Consider the following 12,031-nt stretch of genomic DNA (forward strand, 5'->3'; position numbering starts at 1 on the left):
AGGTATACATGTGGAGACTTCCAAAACAAAGGCAATCGAGAACTGGTCAGCACCGAAAACGCCCACAGAAATCCGTCAATTTTTGGGTCTTGGTGGCTACTATCGTCGATTTATACAAAATTTCTCCAGAATTTCTAAACCTCCTACTACCCTGACCCAGAAGGGAGTAACTTTTAGTTGGGGAGAAAACCAAGACACTGTGTTCCAAACTCTGAAGCAAGCCCTGTGTAGCGCACCTATCTTGTCTCTTCCAGGAGGGAGAGAAGACTTCGTAGTCTACTACGATGAATCCAATCAGGGGCTAGGCTGTGTCCTCATGCAACGAGGAAAGGTTATTACCTATGCCTCGAGATAGCTTAAAGCACACGAAGTCAACTACACAACTCACAATCTTGAGTTGGGAGCAGTGGTCGTTGCACTGAAAATCTGGAGACATTACCTTTATGGTACCAAGTGCACTATCTTCACCGACCACAAAAGCCTTCAACATATATTTGATCATAAGGAGCTTAACATGAGACAGCGACGATGGGTAGAACTACTCAATGATTACGAATGCGAAATTCGCTATCATCCCGGTAAAGCCAATGTAGTAGCTGATGCCCTTAGTCGAAAGGAGTACTCAGGTTGTAGGGTGAAGGCACTAACCATCACAATCCATTCCCATCTGTCCACACAAATCAAATAGGCTCAACTGGAAGCTTTGAAACCAGAAAACGTGCCAGATGAAGCCTTACGAGGAATGGATAAGAACCTTAAGATCAAGGGAGACGGAGTTCGTTATTTCATGAACCGGATCTGGACCCCAAAGTTCGGTGGTTACAGAGACGTGGTCATGAAAGAAGCGTATAAGACTCGATACTCTATTCACCCAGGTTCAGATAAGATGCATTTGGATCTCAAGAAACACTATTGGTGGCCAAACATGAAAGCAGAGATTGCTACCTACGTGGGCAAGTGCCTAACTTATGCCAAAGTCAAGGTTGAATATCAAAATCCCTTAGGTTTACTTCAACATCCGGGGATACCTGAGTGGAAGTGGGACCGGATTATGATGGACCACATAACTAAGTTGCCCAAGACTTCGGGTGGTCATGATACTATCTGAGTGATCGTCGACAGATTAACCAAGTCTGCCCACTTGCTACCAATCAAAGAAACAGACAAAATGGAGAAACTAACTAGAACCTACACCCAAGAGATAGTACGAGTGAACGGTGTGCCCATATCTATTATCTCGGATAGAGACAGTAGATTCACCTCACTATTTTGGCAGTTTCTTCAAAGGCTCTTGGAACTAAGCTGGACATGAGCACAACTTACCACCCTCAAACTGACGGGCAGAGTGAGAGAACCATTCAAACTCTAGAAGACATGTTGAGAGCCTGTGTGATCGAGTTTGGTAATGCATGGGACGCCCATTTGCCACTATTTGAGTTTTCATATAACAACAGCTATCACACTAGCATTAAGGTTGCTCCATTCGAAGCCCTCTATGGCTGTAAGTGCAGATCCCCTCTATGTTGGGCTGAGGTGGGTGACACGCAACTAGCTAAAGGGCAAGTTCCTGATAGCACTCTCATTGGCCCGAAAATCATTCCAGAAACCATAGAAAAGATTGTACAAATCCGAGAACAACTGAAAGCGTCTACAGATAGACAAAAGAGCTACGCAGATAAGAGACGAAAACCCTTGGAGTTCTAGGTTGGTGATCGCGTCTTATTGAAGGTCTCTCCCTGGAAAGGAATGATACGTTTCGGAAAGCGTGGAAAGCTAAATCCAAGGTACATTGCGCCGTTCGAGATCCTCGCTAGGATCGGCCCCATAGCTTACAAACTTCGTTTACCACAAGAGCTTAACAACGTACACCCGGTCTTCCACGTGTCAAATATAAAGAAGTGTCTATCCGACGAGACTCGTGTGATCCCACTCGATGAAATCAAGATAAACGAGAGTCTTAACTTCGTGGAAGAACCAGTAGAAATCATGGATATGGATGTCAAGCGAACGAAACAAAGTCGCATACCTATAGTGAAGGTTCGCTGGAATGCCAAGCGGGGACCTGAATTCACTTGGGAGCGAGAAGACCAGATACAACAAAACTACCCGCACCTTTTTCCTAGTCCATGATTGTTCTATATAGAAAGAATTTCGGGACGAAATTCACTCTAACGGGGGGATGATGTGACAAACCGTTATTTTTTATTAATAAAACTCTAAACTACAAGTATGTTTATTTAACATATATACAATTTTATGGGAAAACCATATTGAAATAGGGTAGTATAAACTTCATACTTAACATACAATTATACTAAAACAAATAAAACTTACACTAGTGTTAAATAAGGGGCTATACTTGAATAACTTAAAGATTTATAAGGGGTTGAAGTGTGTTTATGGATTTGGGGGCACCCAAACCGTAAAAACCTATATTATGAAGCAAAAACCAACCGTGAACACCCTAAAGGTGTAAACCCAAACCGTGAACACCATGAATGATGAAAACAAATCCGTAAACCCCTTATTCTTTTGATTCATGACCGTAAACCCGTCCCCCCCTTCTAGAAGCACTAAGACCGTAAACACCCCCTATATATATGTTTTTGGTGAGAACACTTCATTTCACTCACTTTCCTCCGTAAACACGCCCTAAAATCCTCTCAATCTTCATCCGTGAACAGTTCCTTTTTCTCTCAATCTTCAAGTGTATACGCCCATATTCCTTCAAATCTTCATATTTCCTATCAAGAACATTCATAATCACATTCAAATCTTCAAGCAACATTCAAATCTTCATAATAATTCAAGATCTAACCGTGAACACCAACCCTTCAACTGTAAACCCTTATTTTCATCCGAAAACTCCATTTCCATATTTCCGATTAATCCCAATTAATTTTGTAAGTCTCCTTTTACTTAATTAATTATTTAACCCTTTATTTAAATTAATATTCTTATTCATTTAAATACGACGTCAGATATAATTATTTTAGGGTAACATTATTCGCGCGTACGCTTACCCGGGGGATCATCTCTACAACACGCTAATTCCGGTTAACGCACATACGAGGTGAGTTCATACCCCTACAATTTTCATTGTTTTTAATATTTTAAGAGAAGAATACAAGTAAGACACAAGGACTTTTGTGTTTATTCAAATATTCTTAAATAGTTTATAATCTTCTCAATTATTTCAAACCGAGTATTCGCTACTTTTCCTAAAAATATTTCATATATTTTTAACCCTTTTGTAATATGTCGAGCACAAGTGTCACACCCCTAAACCGGAACGGCGGAAACGTTCTGGGGTGGAGGACGTCAGGTTTAGTATCACAAGTCATGCATCATACTAAGCAAAGTAATAAACAACCATTTCATTAGAAAGAAAGTGTTTACAAAGTAAGTGATTCACATAATATAGAATACATAGCAAATAACAATAAAACATGAAGCTATACTGCTCCATCTTCTGAATCCCAGTGCGCGTACCTGTCTACTGGTCTCCTGAGAATACAAATTATTTTGAAAGCGTAGATCATCATTTAAGCAGGTGAGTTCATAAGATTTAGTGATGTAATGTAAGTTGTAGAAAGTTGTAGTAAGTGGTAGTAAGTTTGTAAGTTCTGTTTAGAAAAGTTCGCCTGTTCCTCCAGAAAATCCTATATTTCCTGCTTTGATGAAAGATAAGTAAAAATGACTCTACAATCCTTTCTATGAGTACTAAATTGATACAAGTTATATAAAACCCAGAGTAAACAAACAATCGGTTGTATGTATCTGCCCTAAGCCGACAACCAAACAAGGAACAGGAAATGAGGCGGAAGGCACACATCCTATTGTTTTTTAGATCCTCGTTGTACATAAAACCTTTCGTATTCACTTGGTACTCACGGAGTTAACTGTAATAGTTCCTTTATATTTGATGAAAAGATTCTTTAAGAAAACCCTTATTTCTTTTAATAAAAATGGTAACCACAGTGGTTCCTTCTATAATCACTTAGTTTATACTAGCTATATATAATCTAATATCGAACAGATAGTTAATTGTGTGAATCTGCCCTAAGCCCACAACCAAACAAGGAACAGGAAATGAGGCGGAAAGAACACATCTAACTACATATCGGGTATTAATTATATATAACCCTGATGTATAAACTAAGGTATTATAGAATTAACCACCTAAGGTCCTTTAAGTTTATACTGGTTTAATAAAATGGATTAAACCCTTTACTGGTAAGTTTCTAGTTTTGTATACCAAAAGTTCTATTTGAAAAGTATGTTTTGTACTAGAAAAATGTGCATTGAATTAGTGTCCTGTGACCTGGCCCATACCTGGTACCCCTTATGATTACTTGGTGTATACAGAACATATATAAAGCTAAGATCTGATAGATAGTAGGCTGGGTGAATTTGCTCTAAGCCCACAACCAAACAAGGAACAGGAAATGAAGCGGAAAGTACACATCCTACTACCGGTCAGGTACAATTAATATATATCCCTGAATGCATACACTAAGGAATCATAAGGTTAGCATTATAGGCCCCCTTTCTACTGAATGTACTAGACTCGACTGTTCTGTTTGTCATTTGTAATATGTAAGTTTTCCCTAATTTATAACTATCTTGACTCGAAAATAGTTTGCATTAACTTTCAGTGGAACTGTAACAAAATGAAAGTAATGGGAAAATATAAGTACACAGTTGCCTTTTGAATTGACATCCTGACGTACTGATTATCTTTAAAACATGTTTGTTTTATTAAGGTCATAATGTGATGAATAGTACCCATACTATACACTCTCCCTACAAGAGATTCTGGGGACCAAACGCGACTTCCGCAAACAAATTGCTATGCCGCGTAGAATTCACATTAATGTTATATGATCATGTATACCAAATTTTACTATCACCTTTTGTTTAGAGCAATGAGTTAGTGATTCATTGGTATAATTAGATCATGTAGTTGTTCTCATGCTATATCATCTTAGTATGTTCGTTATGTTATAGTATCTTAGTATGTTCGTTCTGTTATCATGTATAGTGTATAGTATGTCTCTCTAATGTATTGTATCTACCTCCATGTTTCTTTTTATAGTATGCTGTAGTATCTAGTATGAACTGAACCTCTAAACTATACCCCTTATAGTTTACTAGTATTTTACTTGAACTGTTATTGAAAAGACTCATTTTACTACTAAGTTATGCTTGTACTTTAAAAACAGAGTTTTGTTAAAGTATAAAGTAACATAACTTTAAAAGAGTTTTTGAAATGTTTTGATCACTTATAAAAGACATAAGCAATCTTTTGAAAGATGTTTATAACAAACAATTACACAATTATCATTGTGTTCAACTTGTATTCCCCCCCCTCCCCCTTAAAACCATTTAAAATAGTTAAAAGATTCATTATAGGGGTATGAACTCACCTTATGTGGGTGATTCAAACGAATATGCGCGTAAGGATGAGAAGTACCACAAATGAAGTCCCGAAACACAAACGAGTCCTAAATGACATATATGGCATGTATTTGCATGAATATAGTGTTTATAAGCGACAAACATGCAAGGAAACATCCTTTGGGACTAGGAAACACTTGGACCAAGTGTTAGAATAACATGTGATTCATCTAAGGGATGTTTAAGGGCACCAAATGGTGTTTACGGCCATGGGTTTACGACCATGGATTTTACGGCCGTAAAATCATGGTAAAAGGTGCATAAGAGGGTGTTTGAATGATATGGAAGCTTGTGGGACTATGGCTCTACAAGAGGATGAGCAAAACTAACCTTTTAGGAGGTGTTGAGGTGTTTACGGCCACACCAAAAGTGTATGGTCGTAAACTCTCCAAATGGTGTCATTTTGGGTCCTAAAGGAAAGGGTTCTCAATGGTTCATGTGTTCTAATGGATAGCAAGAGGCTAGAAGTGTTTACGGCTCATTACATGACCAAAACAAGGGTTTACGGCCAAGGGAGATTCCATGGACGTAAACTCTTGGTATTTATGGCTAGATGGTTGATTCAAGACTATGATATAATGATTAACATGCCCAACTAGATGATAGATGGAATACTCATACTTTTGAGGGCCTTTGAGGAGTTTTCGGCCACCAAGAACAAGTGTGTGTTCTTGGTGTTCATGTTGAAAGATGAAGATCTAAACAAAAGATGATTTCCATGGATGAAATCAAAGGGGTGTACTAGATTAAGAAGGATATCAACAAATAGATGGAAGAAACACTTACGTTTTTGAAGATTGGGAATGAAAATATTGATGATACTTGAGAGAGAAATGGAGTGTTCTTGAGATGGAAGTGTAAGAATGAAAGAAAAGTGAAGGGAATGAGTCTTATAGGGGGAGTTTACGACCAGCCTTGAGATTATGGCTGTAAACTCATGTGCCTTGGCCGTGAACTCCTTTTGGTGGAGTTTAAGGCTTGAATGTTGTACAGTGTCTCTAGCAGGTACTTCCTTGTTGGATTAATGTCTAAGTCCATAACTATAACTGGTAAGACTTGACCCGACCCGACATGGTCCATTTGGGTTGCATGGCATCATGCATTTGGATAGACTATAATGAGAGAAATAACACTTAAGGTTGGTTAATATATTATAAGTTTTAATATATATTAATAAGGTTATTTAATTAGTATTGATCAAGAATTAATTTGGAATTAATTAAGTGATCAAAAGGAGACTAATTAAATATATGGGTTAATTGTGTAAATCATTCATTCTTATATATGTGGGCTTGTGATCCAGGATTCCTTATGTTGGACTAAGTCCATGGGGGTGACCCATGGATACTCCATGTAGGTTAAAATCCATGGAGCATAAGGAATGGGTAAAGTTATGAGTTACATGGTGTAACCCTAATAGCTACCATAAAAAAGAATTCCATGGCTCAAGAAATCGTGCACTAATGTGTGAGTGTGAGGGCTAGATGATTTCAAGGAGTGTTCAAGTTTCTCTCAAGTTATTCCAAGTGTATTTGGTGTTGTGTGAACCATTTGAGGTGTCACACTTGGGGCACTAGGCACTCAAGCTTCATGAAGACATTCTACATCAAAGAGGTATGTATTCTATCTTGTTATATTTATTATTTTGTATGCTAGATTAGGATAATACCTTGGATGTTCATAATTGTATGTATAATAGAGAAAACATAGATCCAAGGTATTTAGGGTTGCATGTACACTTAGGAGTGTTAGAATGCTCATAACCCAATAGTGGTATCAGAGCCTAGGCTTGTTTTCTTGTTATACTTGCAAAAGTAGCTGAACAATCGAGTTGGATGCATATATTCAATTGTTTTGGCTGGAACTGGACTAGGAACATTACCCTAAGATGATTTTGTAAACTTGTTTTTGATGTGGTAATGTTCATGCTAATCCAATTTCTAAGATAATTGTCATAATTTCAAGATTTGTATTAGTTTGTATGTTCATGCTAATTTCTTGAAGATTGATGATTTGAATTATCTTGTTCTTATGAGGTTCTTAGATTAATAGAAAAGTTGTGTGAAATAGTTGTTTTCAATCCATTCTAATCTAAGAGTTGATTCCAAAGTGTGTTTTTGTAACTTGTCCTCAAGTTATATGAAAAGTGACATTTAAGAATCATAAAACCCATAAAAGTTGGCAAAGGTTACAAAATGAAGAGTCTAGTTCTAATTAAATGGTTTTATGACTCCATAACTTGTCCTCAAGTTATGGAGGTTCAAGAGTCTCTTCATTAAATTAAAAAAAAGTGTAACCTTAATTAGTTCCATAAGTTACAATAAAAAAAAAGTTATTTTTTTTATTAATTAGTTTAAAGTCTTCCATAACTTGTCCTCAAGTTATGGAACTTGAAGAGTTTTTTTTTTAATTAAAACTACTTTAAACTCATAAGTTATGGAATTAATTAGTTTTGAATAGTTTCAAAACTTGCCCTCAAGTTTTGGAATTTGAAAAGTTTTCACTTATGAATACTTTAATTCCAAGTTAGCCCTTAGAATTTTAAAAGTTAAAATTCAACCCTTATACTTTATAATATTATAAGTTAATAATATTTATATATATGTATAAGAGTAAAGTCAGTCTTACCGTTAGTAGTCCTCATTCACGAAGCCGGTCTATAAGGGGGGTATAAGGTTACTGCCTATAAAATGGCAGTTTAATGGGTGTCCACTCTCACCCACCGCTTCCTTGACTGGTGGAGGGTCGTTAGCCGAACGGGTAGGACAAGGACTATAATTCTCCTTTCATTAAAAGTATTAATGATAAATACTAAGTAACTAAACTCTTATTAATACCCAATCTTAGTTACTTAGGAAAATGTGAATTTGGTGCTAACCCATGAAATTACACTTTACACTTTGCTTAAGTCGTTAGTGGAGCGTGTGTGGTTAACCGGCACACTAACCTGGACTTAACAAGGTAGGCAAAGGGTAACTTAATAGTTATCATAGTATCGGTGGAGCGTGTGTGGTTAACCGGCACACTGATTAAGGGGTAAATATTAAGGGTACCAAGTATATTTGCATAGTTATTCACACCTTGTTTTGTGATCCTCGGCATCCCAGTCACAAAACCTGAAGGGCACACTCGAGATTGAAACATGCCTTTGAACAGTTCAATGAATCTCAAAGATCTAGGACTTTCAAATCCAATTAAAACCTAATAAATTATTTCGTTTTTCATGGTGGAAATTGGTGAATCGTCATTCACCTACCTTCAAATATTTTATAGCTTGGATTACGGAATCCCTCTTCTAAGTTATAAAATAGTTTGTTGGGTCCTAGCCTTAATATTTCATATTGGGTGTCATATTAAGGACTTTAAATCAACTATCTTGAATATCTCCCAAAAAGATGTCTGGTCTAGACATTTATGATCTTCCCAAATCTCTTGAAACAAGCTTTCCTAAATGAAGATGATGTCCCATGGATATCGTACTTCTTTCACCTCCTCCAATTATTCTCCCTAACCCACAAGTTCCTAAAAAGTTTAAGGTCACTCAAGCCCTATTGGCAAGGCAAGGTCTAGGTGTGATCACATCTTGGAGATGTAGTCACATATTGACAACCCGGGAGAGTTGGGTGTCAAAGTCTTAAGAAAGTTGGTGGCTCAACTACTTTCTAAGTCACATAGTGAGTTCTTTTGGGAATCCTATGAAACAGACTAAGACAAGACCCTTAATGATCTTATCTATTTGCTAAGATCAACTTCCTAAAATGCTATGGACATTGACAATGATGACATTGGATATCCAGTAAAGCTCTCTCTTCCCAATGGAAAGGGATCGGCCATAGTCAACTCGGTTGACCCAATGGTAAAGAGAGAGGCGAAGTCTGAGATAGTCCCATTATCAAGGGTCCATAGGTAACTATTGCCAAAGGAAGGGGCATTGGTTACGAAGCTGCCAAATTTACCTAAGGATGGTAAAGTCAATAAGTTTGGCTCTACTTCAGGTAAAGTCCAGTGTCTAACTCTATTAAGTACATGATGATTCTGATCGTGAAGATGGATTTCAATCGCATGGTTCGGTGATCAAAATTTTGGGCTATTACTTAAGAGTTATGATATTTATATTGCTTAGGAATAGATAACAACAAGGTTTTCATATGGATTGTAAGGATAAGTTTTTCCGCAAAGTTTAAAAATAAAAGAAAAAGGTTTTGATTTTATTTATTTTAAGTATCCTTACAATGGCATTTGTGAAAAGTTGTTGCTTATAAGATTCCATTGATAGCAATATTGGAAAAATGGATTTGATTCTTTCGGTTGTGGTAGTGTCTAATATTACCAAATAAGGAAAGATTCTCATCACCCAAGGTTCAATTGGACCGAAACTTGGAATCATGCAAGTTGTATAGTATGATGAATGAGAACTTTCAGCTTGGAAAATTAAGACTAATTCCTTATGTGAATAAGGAAAGGACTAAGGGATCGAGTACACATTCTTGTGCACTGGTCAAGTCCACCACAAAAGATCAAGAAGACTATTCGTCATGATTTACTTAAGTTCAGTAAATATGGTTATACTTATAAGTTTAAGTATAAGTCTGTAGCATTGGAGAAGTTTCAATGTGAGACAGAACGAATAAGAAGAATCAAAGTATGGCAGAAAGATAAAAGTTTCTCAAATCTGAAAAGATGGGAGAGTACTTTAGTATCATATTTATGATCATCTTAATGATTAAGATACCATATCACAATTGGTCCTCTAAATTCATCTTAGTGCATTCTTATGACTAAGAAGAGGAGTCATGAATTGTTGAAATGATTAAATCAAAAAGATGAGTCATACTTCGTTCCAAAACAATTCTTAGAGTCATACTCCAAGATTGTAACTTGAGTGACATATCTTAAAGAGGGTTTGTTAACACTAGTCAAGTGTAAGAGTAAAAGGTTATCTACTCTTGTACATTTGAAATTGGTAAGTTGTGATGTTTTGGATAAAATAGAGACCAACTTAGGCCAATTGTGTAAAGTGTTAGTCTTGATAAAGAATCCGCACTATCTCTTGAATATTTGACCAAGGGAGTCTTATATGTCAAGAGGACAGTGGGAGTCTTAAAGCTCTTGAAAGTTTCAAGACTTAATAAAGAATAAAACCTAAAGTCCTTCACTAGCACACGACTTGAGGTTTATAACCTATCGTGTTGACATATTCTGTGCCCATTCCAGTTAAAGTTGGCTTTGCATAGGAGTTCTGAAAGTTCTCAATTGGTTGCATAACAACTTGGAAGCAATGGCAGGCCCTGTACTGCCAGGTGGCAAGAAGTTAAGATTGCATAAGTTCAGTCCATATGAGTTTGGATTTGTCATTATCCTTGTCTTGTGACTATGGTTTTGACGATTCACATGGATAAGAACACATACACCATAAAATCTAAGGGTCATAAGGTTTCTCTCCGATTCATGAAAATGATGGTGAGGAAACACTTTCACTAAGTAGATTTTAGCTAGATAGCAATTGTGATATTTGCATTCTCAAATTCGTTAGTGGAGCATGTGTGGTTTACCGATACACTAACATGGACTTGTGAGAAGTGGCAAAGGTGTAAACAATTGAGACTATGATTACGGCATCCCTTTTCATAGTTCTAAAATTGTTTAGACACACATGTGAGCTATCTAAGAGAGGTGTATGATTTTGATAAAGTTTTATCAAAACAATCTAGTATCAGAAATCTGAACTTTGGTAAGAAAGTCAGCTGATTTCTGAGTACATGTCAAAGCTAGTGGGAGTATAAGTGTTATGCGAATAATCATCATGTTAGTGGGAGCATGATAATTATGACAAAGGTTGCAAGTTAGCAATGTTAATTATAGAAAACAAAAGTTTCAATTCGTGAGGTTGCAGGGGTTGAAAAAGTTGTTTTGCTATAATTAAGGGAGAGGAAATTATACTTCATTTCAATTCTAAAAGCTTAGATTGAGATTTTAATCGTATTTAATCAAGGATATATATATGAATTTCATGTTGAAATGGCTCAACATAAGGAAATTCGATATATGGGTCCATTATTTGCATTCTAAAATTCAATTATGATTACGGCATCCCTTTTCATAATCTGAATTTTGAGAACTTGGCAAATTGAAATGGAAATATTATAGCAAAAGACTGGTTTAGTCTTTATGTGAGACATCATGAATCGTGTCCCATATGCTTCGGATATAGGATCGATTACATGTGCTATATTCATCCCTTCTAAAATTTTCCAAATGCCTGGGGCATTATGAAGGGAAAAGGTCTAGAATTGGATATGACTAAAATGATTAAGCAATTGTCGAGGACAATCTAAGGTTTACCAAAGATTGGTTGCTCAAGGACAGTTGGAAGTATAATGTTAATTCTGGAAGGACCATATTGACATAATCTGTAAGGAGGCAACTCTTGTTCAGAAGTGATATTCAAAATGGAATATGGAAATGTTTCAAAGTTAGAAATTATTCAATCTGTGTAAGATTAGGAAACTTAATGAAAGAAGGATGTTTCCAAGGAGCTGATCTCCTTTGCAATGCTCTGTAATGATTGTTG

The sequence above is a fragment of the Lactuca virosa genome, chromosome 4 (genome assembly GCF_052849685.1).
Source record: "Lactuca virosa cultivar CGN04683 chromosome 4, Lactuca_virosa_CGN04683_v6, whole genome shotgun sequence".
NCBI classification, from domain to species: domain Eukaryota; kingdom Viridiplantae; phylum Streptophyta; class Magnoliopsida; order Asterales; family Asteraceae; genus Lactuca; species Lactuca virosa.